This window comes from Tiliqua scincoides, chromosome 1 (assembly GCF_035046505.1).
Source record: "Tiliqua scincoides isolate rTilSci1 chromosome 1, rTilSci1.hap2, whole genome shotgun sequence".
In the NCBI taxonomy this organism is placed as follows: domain Eukaryota; kingdom Metazoa; phylum Chordata; class Lepidosauria; order Squamata; family Scincidae; genus Tiliqua; species Tiliqua scincoides.
The window spans coordinates 62,907,611-62,919,450 of record NC_089821.1 but is presented as its reverse complement, the minus strand read 5'-3'; positions in this window follow the sequence as shown (position 1 = coordinate 62,919,450).

Here is an 11,840-nt window from a genome sequence, read left to right as displayed (position 1 = left end):
CCTCCATGGCCATTTGCTGGGCGTATCTGGGATCTCACCCAGAGTTGAAGCCCAGAGCTACCTGCAGGGTAGACCTGGGCTCCTGGTTGAACTTAAAGCCTTCATGGCATTTTGCTAGATGGGTAGACCTGGGCTGCAGTCTGAACATGGAGCCCAGATCTACCTGCCAGGTAACATAAGAACAGCCCCACTGGATCAGGCCATAGGCCCATCTAGTTCAGCTTCCTGTATCTCACAGCGGCCCACCAAATGCCCCAAGGAGCACACCAGATAACAAGAGACCTCATCCTGGTGCCCTCCCTTGCATCTGGCATTCTGACATAGCCCATTTCTAAAATCAGGAGGTTGCTGATACACATCATGGCTTGTAACCCGTAATGGATTTTTCCTCCAGAAACTTGTCCAATCCCCTTTTAAAGGTGTCCAGGCCAGATGCCATCACCACATCCTGTGGCAAGGAGTTCCACAGACCAACCACAAACTGAGTAATGGTAGACCGGCTCCCATTCTAGCTCAGCTCTATCAGCCATCAATCTCCTGCTCAGTGGGTGTTCCCCTAGCTCCCAACTTTGCTTCCTGCTGGTGCAATGGTTTGGGGGGTTCGCATACCTATGGCCCCCCCTTGTACCCACCCATGGGATGAAGGCAGTTGCAGCACACCTCTTCCCTCAGCACTGCTGGAGGAGATGGGAAGGAAAAGGCTGGGGCAGGTACCAGCTCCTCACCCACCTGGCTCTTTAGGAAACAGCAAGTGGAGTTCTACAGTCCCAGCCCCTTGCCTTCAGTTATGGTACCACCTCATCTAGCTCCTTTCTGTCCTCTTAAAAATAAGAGTGGCCACAGAGCTCTTCTTTATTTGAAATAGGACTTTGAGGAGAAAAGCAGAAGCACTGGTAAGAGAGCGTAGGTGGGCTTTGGCTCGTGCTCTGCCTGGCTTGGCCCTCCTTGGTTTGCCAGTCTGGCTGCTTCTTTAAGCAGCAGGGAGGAGGAGGTGGCAGTGAAAAAAGAAGGGGAGGAAGCACCTTATGTTGCTGCTGCTTCCACCTCATCTTTCTCTTCCCATTTCATTCAGCTGCAGTGCTTAGGAAATGAGCTTGGTGGGCAAGGAGGAGGGTCAAACAGTGGCAGAAGAAGGCTGACTGCAGCAGCCATTTTTAGAACCTGGTCAGGGGGAGCATCACTCCCTGCAGCTGCCCACCTCTCCCCTCTGGTCCACCTTCCACTTCAGTCAGCTCACTGATCCTGTTTCTGCTCACTGCTTTGAGCAGTGAGCTCAGAAAGAAGCAGTGACAGGCTGCCCTCTTCCTTCAGCACCACTGGAGGGGTAGGAGGAAAGAAGAGGCTGATGCCTGCTCACCCTTCTGGCTGCTTAGCAGAGCATTGCAATCCCAGCTCCTTATCTTTAAGCTCTGCCTCCTCTAGCTTCTGTCTGAAATAAGCAGAATGAGCAGTGCATCCTGGGAGCTCTCAGAATGCTCTGCCTATCCTGTTTAAATAAACAGGACCTTATGGAGGAAGGAGGCTGGAAGACCAGGCTGTGCATTTGCCTGGCCTTGTTCACCTTTTCTTGACAACCTGGCTGCTTTCCTAAGTAGCTGGGTAGGCAAGGAGCAGGAGGTAGGAGCAGCGAAAAAAGAAGAAAAACACACCTTATGCTGTTGCTGTCTTCTCACCCATCTTACATCTTAGGAAAGGGTTTCGTTCTACATGTTTTATGTATTTTATGTGCAATGAATTTTCCACAATTCAGGCAGCAGATCTATCTGGACTGCTCCTGCTGCTGATTTGCTGTGTCATTTAAACTGCAGATTAGAGTTCCTTGAAATAAAGGAAAATCCATCAGCATGACTCTCCAAGATGAGGCAACTCTGACATCTCTTGCTTAAGATTGCTGTGTTCTTTCCCCCAGACATGTGCAAATGCAAACTACCCAAATAGGAGAAGATCTAGTAATGAAGGAAGCCAGTTACTGCAGAACATGCTCTTTCTGATGTTCACCCATTCCCATTATTGCTTTTAAAAGGCTGGTACTTTTCCAATGGTTTTTGATGAAATGTTTTATGTAACACAAAACTTGGTATATTTCTGCAAACAATACTGTACACAATCTTTTCTTCATTTCTTAACAAGTACATGGGTGTTGTATCATGTAAACATATGACAAATGATGAAATTTGTCAAATTTGTCAAATTTATGTGAAAGATAAATTCCTGCTCAGAGACTGGAGTTCTGCTATATAAAGCCATCTCTTCTTAAAGAAGCACCAGTATGATTGACTGCAATGATCCTTAAACTAATCTCAGGCTTCCTAGAGAAAGATGGAATTGGCAGGGGCAATGTAAGGTATTTTGGACCCATCCTGGTGGCTATTCTGTTTAGGTCTGAAAGCAGAATAGCAACCCATTGCCACCATCCTCAAATCGTGCACAATAAGATTATGTGTGTCTTGTCAGTACTTCTGGAGGTTAAAAGGGCAACTGTTGTTTTTATAAGCCTATTGGTCTGAATATCAGCTAGTACGGTTGGTCCATCCATGAGCTCCACTGAGGCAGTTGCTTCAGGTGTCAGATTGGCAGTAGTAGATTTGAATAGAGCAGGGAACAAGCAGAAGAAGACGTGTAAACTTGAGGAAATTGGTGGGCCAGGCATTAGAAAATCTGTAGCCACACGTGCCAGGGAGTCAAACCGTTAAAAACGGAGGTTTACCTTTATCACAATTTTTTTTTTTAACTTTCCAGTTTAATTTCATTTCAGACTCTTAACTTTCCAAACTGGTTCATTAACTCATTCAGACATTGTTACCAGTAGTTACATTTCATGCATTTCATACTGTTTTTTTCTTGCAGTGTAACTCTGTAAAAGAAATACAATAATATTTTATTTAATCTCAAAAAAGATATTTTTAAATTGTTTGTTTTTGAATATTTATACAAACAAAATGCATGCAACAGGAAGAAGAAAAAGCAAAATAAAACAATCAGATAATAGAAGGCTGAGTATGTTCTTCTGTTTTGATTTGTGTCCACAAAGGAAGAGCAGTGATGAGTTTCATAAATGTAGCATATTCCTTTGTGGAACTGTCAACATTGCAAATATACTTCGGTTTCTGACAGGAGAAAAGAGCTACATTCCAAGGGCTCTTTGTATGTACAGTAGGCAACAAGCTGGAATGAATTAGGGCGCAATCCTAACCAACTTTCCAGCACTGACATAGCTGTGCCAAGGTGAGGCGCACTGCATCCTACTGCGGGGAGGCAATCAAGGAGGGCTCCTCATGGTAAAGGCATGTTTGTTACCTTGGGGCTGCATTGCGGCTAGGTCAGTGCTGGAAAATTGGTTAGGATTGTGCCCTTAGCCTCTTTGGTCAGGTCTGGTGACATGCTCTACCAAAGAATATTTTTAAATATTAGCTTCTTTTCAAGTATCTATTTTCTTAAATGAGCCCGAAAGCACATTTTCACAAGGCTCACTTATAACTGTATTTGTCTGATCAAGCGCCATTCTCATCTTAAATTTTCAGAATTTCAAAATCCGATACACACTGTCAAAGTTGTGAAATTCAGTTCCCAATAGGAAAAATCTTGTGTCAGCCAAATTGATAAAGTTTGCAGGAAAACTACTGAATTGGGTATGAATTCAATATATGGTAGATCAAGCACAGATAGTGAGAAAATGGGTTCTATTTAAAACCAGATCTGTCTTAATGTTACATTATTATCTTATTTGTTAGCTGTATCATCTGATAAATATTAGTATAAGCTATCCTGGTGGCCCTTGTACGAGTGGAAGGGTGGATTGAAAATTTTTTTAATATGTAGGTATCCTTGGAGGCTATGGATATTCTTGCACTTCTGTGATACCAGGATTGCTGAATGCTGTTACTCCAGAACATCCCAGCCCCATAGAATATAATATGTACACTGTACTTCTTTTGTGAAACAAATGGAAAGAGGGAGGTCATGAGAAAGAAGCAAATCTCAAGCTGATACTAAGGTGATGGTATTGTCAAGGTGATGGGATTTTCTCCATCTCACACTGAGTGACCTTTCGTAACCCCTCTAAGTAGAAATCATTTTTGGAATCAGTGTTTAGTTGAGAAGCTTTGAGTAAGATCCTAATTTTTACCTCAAAAGGAAGGTCTTTTAGAAGCCCCTTTCTAAAAGTTGTAGGTTTTATTTTAATATTTAAAACAATTTATCATACCAGCCTATATGCACTCACCAAGTATTCATGTAGCTGCTGATACTTGAAGTTTACTCTGATGTTGCCTTTTCAGGCATTACATTCTTAGAGAATAGAAATAGAGATTCTTAGAGAGTAGCATTCTCATGACTCCTGCATCAAGATAGGAACTGCTATTTCAAACCACTTGTGTTAATCCTTTCTGTGATGTCATGGAATGTTCACAAACAGGTTCTTCCTGACGCAGTTAATAACAGAATGGTTGCAAACAAGTCAGTTTTCATGAGGGAAATGAAAGGTCTGTTTGGCTGGGGGGAGAGCTTATATATGGTTTAGGAACAGGGGCTTGTGGTCAGGGCCAGTGCAAGCCCCCTGGATGTCTGAGGCAGCATGACAAGTGCTATCCTCCCCTTACCCAATGATATGCCAGTCATATGATATACCACTTGGACATATCATATGCTTTATGAAGAAGTGGGATATCCTATGCCATATGATATGCCACTTCCTCATTCTTCCATGTTCTAGCTCAGCACTCTCCGCACCTCTATGTTCCCTCTTCCTTTCTACCCCCCCCCTTCCTTTTCAATCCAGGGAATGGAAGGAGGGCAGTGGAGGCAAGTAGGCAGATAGACATGGGTGTTTCCCACCAATCTGCTGCCTGAAGCAACTGCTTCAGTTGGCCTTCAGTTGCCTGGGTTGGCCCTGGCTGCGGCAGTCGGGGTAACAGAGGGCTGTGAGGTAGGAACAGGATTCAGGAGGTAGCAAAGATGAGAGATGATGGATGTCTGAAAAAAGTGGAACAGCTAGTTACTAGTTGTGGGGTGAGAAGGAAACCTTTGAAAAGAACAGGTAGGAGAAGGTGGGGCTTCAAAGAAAGGAAAGCAAATTGGGAAAAGGAGAGCCTAAGAGATGACTTGAAGGAACATGCAAAGATGCTTTGGAGGCTAGAGCTGAGAGCAGCCACTGTTTCTATTAGAATAAGAGGCTGGAGGTTACATCTTCAGATCTGAATTAACCAGCCACATCTCAGACTGCAATTCTTCTGAAGAAATAACATTCCAACTACTCTTTAATGGCTTTGAGTCAGCAAAGCGCTTCCAAATTTGACCTTACATTATGCTTGGAGAAGGAAGTGTTTACACTGCACAAAACTGCTGTGTGTTTACCAGCATGGTTGAAATTTGATGTTGTCATGTCACCCAAACAGGAAACGAATAAAAAGCCCAGTGTACCACTGTTAGGGCTGCCGCTTTTAAAAGTGTGATTGCAACAGGGAGTGACTTCAGAGAAGTCGTGCAATGAACTGTTTGTGTAGCAACCAGGAAAAACGCAGTGAAAAATGTCCCTGGGATGGGCCTGCATAAGACTTAGGACAGCATAATCAGGGTTTAAATGAAAATCTCAGTCAGATGCTAAGTCACAAAGTCGAGTTACACAGGCCAGACGTAAGACTGGTGTGGGGAAGGGCAACAAACAGTACTGGAAGAGGAAGAAAACAGTACAGTATTGGCCAATTGACTTGGTCAGTGACTCATCTTGCATGACGCAAAGGGTGTTGGTCAGAATCTGTATCTTAATTCCTAGCATCAGTCCCTTGGCATAGGTAGGTCAGTGTTGGGGAGGAGCTTAGCTCAATGGAAGAGCATCTGCTTTCTGTGCAGAAGGTCCTAGGGTCAATCCCTGGTATCTCCAAGGACAGAGAAAAATTCCTGTCTGAAAATTAGGAAAGGCCCTGCTAGTTGGTGTCAACAATTCAGAGCTAGATGGGTCGGTGCTCTGACTCTGTATAAATCAGTTTCCTATGATCAAGCTGACTATTTTCATTCTCAGTCATAGGGATGCCTCTGAAAACACCTTTTCCAGCCTCCAAACATATACTCTACTGCTGTTCCCATATTCATACATAAGATACTCTTGATAAAACTGAATGTCAGACTAATGCTCGTTAACTTTCAGATTTCACTGATCCAGGAAAACATAGGAACATTTGAAATTGGCACATGCTGTGTGATGGGAAGAACCACACTTTGTGACAATCCCATTTCTGTGTGCCATGCTTAACACTGCAGAAATCCTGTTCTGAACAAACCTAGGCCAATGCTTTTGGCTGAAGTATGTAACCATTTGGTATCCATCAGACCCAAGATCACCAGGAGAAATATCAATAACCTCAGAAATGCAGATAATACCACTTTAATGGGAGAAAGTGAGGAGGATCTAAAGAACCTCTTGATGAGGGTAAAAGAGGAAAGTGCAAAATGTGACTTGAAACTTAACATTAAAAAAAACTAAGATCATGGCATCCGGTCCCCTCACCTCATGGCAAATAGAAGGGAAAGGAATTTATAAACGTGACAGAGTTTATTTTTTTGGGCTTCAAAATCACTGCAGACGGAGATTGCAGCCATGAAATTAAAAGATGCTTGCTTTTTGGGAGAAAAGCTTTGGCAAGCCTAGACAACTAATTAAAAGCTAAGATATCACCTTGCCAACAAAGGTCCATATAGTCAAAACTTTGGTTTTCCCAGTAGTAATGTATGGCTGTGAGAGCTGGACCATAAGGAGGGCTGAGCACCAAAGAATGGATGCTTTCAAATTATGGTGTTGGAGAACTATTTTGAGAATTCCCTGGGCAGCAAGGAGATCAAGTCAGTCAATCCTACAGGAAATCAACCCTGACTGTTCAATGGAAGGACAGATGCTGAAACTGAAGTTTAAATACTCTGGTCATCTCATGAGAAGGGAGGACTCCTTAGAAAAGACCCTGATGCTGGGATAAATTGAAGGCAAAAGGAGAAGGGGATGGCAAGGGATGAGATTAGATAGTGTTACTGAGAAAACAAACATGAATTTGGACAAACTCCGTGATCTATGGGGTCATGAAGAGTCGGACATGACTTAACGATTGAATAGCAACATCTATCAGACCCTTATGCAGCCTACGAACTGTCTTTTTCTTTTAGTTATGCAATTACTCTGACCCCAGCCTTTGTACTGTGGGTGTTTTTAAGAGCTTCAAGCCAGTTTGTTTAATCTAATCTCTTTCAAAGGCATTTGTCACAACGCCTTACACACTCATTCTTAGCCTTCATTTCTTATTAACTCATCCAGATGCCTTATGTGAGCAGAGTGTTTTACTATAATGTGTTGTTAGTAGTATGTTGCGAAATGTGATTTGAAACATGTTTTGAGTCCACTCATCAAGAAGGCGATTCCTTCGTTCAAGTAAAAGCAAGCACTGATTTGATTTATTTGTATTTCATTCAGTGGTTGTTAGAGATTTGGTTCTTTCAAAGAAAAGTTATGATTTCACTCTGGAAAATGAAGTTGTTGGTGTAAAGAAACCTACTTTGTTACCTGGACAGAAGAGGAAATATGTGACTATGTTTCTATATAACTCAGGTTGCCACATAGGGATCTGAAGAAACAAACTGCTTATATGCCTTTATGAGAATACATGGAAAAGAAAATGCATCAAGTTGCAACTTCTCCCACTGGTACAGAGAAAACCACACCTGGTTAAATTCTGCCTATAGTGCAGTTTTGAAAAGTACAGGAGCCCTCTCTGAATCTTGATCTGCCCCAGAGTACATATACTGTACTGTAATAAGCCTTTCATACCTTGCTCAAACAAGCACTTTACCGCTACTGGTTCATTATTGAATTTGCTCCTACCACTGTAAAGTGCACTACTGATATGTTAAATCTGGTAACTACTGGTATATCTAGCAGAGACTGTAAGTGTCCCAGAGGAAATGGTATTAAATGGGGGGGGGTGGAGTTAACAGTCTGTGCAGTAGCAGGGAACCCCAGAGGACTCTGGGGGGAACTGCTAAATAGATGTGTTTCCAGAGGACCTCAGCAATGAGGGACTCTTCATTGACTAAGAAGAAGACATGAAAGCTGAGAGCTTGAACGTGGGGGATCTCTAGGGATGGCGGTCACAGAGGAAACCTCCAGATATTGCTCTATGCTGGATCACATCGTATACCGGATGCCATCTTCGGAGAAGATTCGGAGAAGACAGATTCGGATAGCTGGGTACCCCCCCCCACGGCCTAGATACAACAACATGACAGTGAAAAAAAGCTTTAAACTGTGAGTAACCAGTTCATTAAAAGGCTATAAAAAGAACTGCAATCAAGAGATTGGAAGGAGGGAAAGCTAACCTTAAGATTACCGCAGATACCCGCCTATAAGTCGACCCCAAAGATAAGCCGAGGGCAGGTTTTGAGCCAACAATCATGGAATTTTCTATGACCCTTGGATAAGTCGGGGGTTAAACTTAGAGGGGTGTCTGACTATAGTTTTGTCTGATTTTAACCCAGGCCAGATCCTGAAAAATAACCTACCACTAATTGTTACCTAAGAACTGTAGCCTCTAATTTATTAAAAACATAGTAAAAGATCATAAGATACATTTTTATTCTTTTTTAAATTCTGGTCTTCACCACCTTTTTGTAAAACACTATCAGAGTAAGTGCACTGTAAACAACATACCAGTAAATCAGTGGTTCCCAACTTGGTATTCATGTACTCCCAGGGACACTCAACAGGACCTTTAGGAGTACTTGAAAAAGAATGGAATAATGGTAGAAAAAGGCAGGTCATGCTCCAGAATGCCTTGCAAGGACCAGCAAGGGAGGTAGCTAGTTGGCTTTGAAAGCCCCACCAACAGCTAGTTTTTGGTCATCAATTCATGTATGAACCAGTGATTGAAAACCAGCACAGTAAAAAAGCTGAAACATAATATGGAAAGTGATCAGTCACCCAGAATTTCTCAGCACACTTCTGGTGCAAAACAGTGCAAAGGCAGAGTCTTCTGTTCCTCAAACAGATAAAAAGAGAAAACACTGTGATGAATACATGAAGTCTGGGTTTTCATAGAGAGGAGATGAGGGCTTGTATGATTACAAACATTTTGCTAATATGAAGGGTACAATTTATTATTGCCAAGGGATATGCAAGTGAAAAAGGTCGGCAACCACTGCAGGAGAACTATGAATCAAATCCACCTTTAAGGTGTCTGGTGTGTTAAGCCAGAAGCTCTACATACAACATACAACCCATAACACATAACTGAGAGTGTGCAATTCAATTCACAGCAGAGAGATGCAGCTGCATATATTTGCAATCCTTTTTACTCAGACATAGACCCACTGCTTTCCATGGGTGTTATTCTTAAGTAATGCTGCATTGAATTGTAGCCTGGGAATTGTTGCTTCAAATGGAAAGGGGATCCATCCCATCCTGGTGTTGAAAAAAAAGACCTCTGCCAAATGCAAAGCCTTTGCAAAAGGGAATTGGGTTGCAGCAGCAAAAGGGAACAGAGGGGAATAAAAGGTTAACTTTGGCTGAAATGTCCCAGGAAAGTAACTATAGCAACTAACCAGCTGCCTGCCTAAGCTTAGCTGCGAATGAACCTGTTCAGAGTTGAAAGGCTCTGCCCTCTGATTGACCCGGAGATAAGGCGAAGTGAGAATTGGAGCTTGATTACTTGGCAAAAATTTCACATACTATACCTGAGCATCTACAGTATTTACGTTGGGTGGTAGCCACCCTGAGGGGAAAAGAGTAAACCTGGATTTAAAGAAGTCCTTGCTGGAATATTTTTTTCTTTTTTGTAATAAGGGTGACTGGAAGAAAAGGCGAGAGATAAGACAAGATAAATAAGGGAAGATAAAAGATCACCCTGCTGAAATGGTATGCATGGAAAAGAAATAAATAACTAACATTTATTGAAATAACATTTTCGCTTTCCTAGCAAGAAGGCTCGATTCAGGCCTGGTCATTCAAAGGCATACTAACTTAATTTGCCAGTGTTATTGACCTGAATTACTGATCCACCCCTTTTGCATTTTAAAAATTAAGGATTACATTGGACAAGAAGGGATGCAAGATAATAAGACCTGGATGACTCTTTAATTGTTTGACTGATTTGACATTGTTATTGACTGGAAGTGGAATATTGCCTTACCCCTTTTGGATATAAAAATTGGAAATTAGCCTTACAAGAAGGTGAAACAAGATAATGAGAGTTGGTTGATTTTTTTAATTGTTGGACTGTTTTATCTCTGTTTTTTAACAGTCAGAGGTATATTGGCTTGATTTGATATTGATAAGAATGGCATTCAAAAATTTAAAGGATGTTAGTAAAAGTCAGTCCTTATTATTGGATTTGTTGTGGGATTTCAAAGTGAAATGAAGCAACAGGTCAAAAAATTATCTGAACAAATGAAGCAAATAAACTCCTCCCTGACAAACATGCAGAAACAGATTACAAATAACAGACAAGAAAAAAGAAGGGATCAAATGTCGGATGAAACTAAAGAAGTGGAGATTTTTGAAATGAGACAGGAGATGGAAAAGCAACCGTCATTATCAAAATTGAGAATTTTAAGGAAGAAAAAAGAGGGAACTTTCAGAGAGCATGTTGTTTCAAGAAGAGGAAGAATTTTTGGATTAAATCCAAAAAGAATGAAGAAAAAGAAAGAAGAAAAGAGAGGGATCAAGAAATACAAGAGAGTTAAGAAGAAAAAGAAGAAGTGGAAGGAGCAGTGGGAGGAGCAAGAAGGAAAACACCAATAAGACAGAGAACAAAGGAAGTACTAAGACAGAAAGTGAAAATGGCTAAACAACAAGTAGAATTTTTTTTGTAGATATTAATGGACTGAATTCTTAGAAGTGAAGAGTATTCCATTAATTATATCAAATCAAAGCAGATGTAAATGAAAACAAATTTGGAACACAAATATTGCGATATTTAAAGTGGTATTAAGATAACTAAAAGAGTTATTTTTTAAAAGAGAAATTATATAAAATGTTTTATATATGGTATTTAATTCCAGAGAAAATAGTAAAAATGTACCCTGGGTCATCAAACAAATGTTGGATAAGTAAAGAATTGAGGGAACTTTTTATTATATGTGGTGGATATGTGAAAAAGCAAAGAAATATTGGAAAATGATATATAAACTGTTACAAGAGATATTGAAGTGTGTATTACCATTCAAACTGGAAACATTCCTCTTAAATGCAACATCAGAAATTAAGAATCAGATAAGAAATATTTTGTTCTAAATATTAGTTTAGTGGCAAGAATAGTATATAAGTAAAATTTGAAGTGTATAAGAAAATTTTTATGATTGGATAGATAATTTTAGATAAATATTGATTAATATTGATTGTTTAGTTAATCAGTAGATTAATCAGTAGATTAACAAATATGATAATTTTTGTATTGATGAATAATTTTGTTTTTAGTCATTATCCATTTTGGGGGGGCTAATGCATGTTGTAATCGATGGCCAATACCCTCATGTGTAAGCTGTGTAGTCGCAGCCCTAACCTATTTTCCTTATCTGTATCTGTAATAAATAAACAAACTTCATTGCAAAAAAAAAAAAAAAAAGGAAATGGTATTAAATGAACAGCTGACAGTTGTATATAATATAATAAATCTGAGTAACTAACCAACCACAACCAAGTATCCTTTTGAGATGCAGCATTTTCCATATTTCCTGGTCAGTGAAAGGGAGTTACATATAGAATCATCACAACATTTTTATTTTTTTTGTGGGTGGAAAATCACAGGAAAATGGAAACAGGTAAATCTCAGTGTACTCTGTGTGAATCTGTGCAAAGACACTACAGA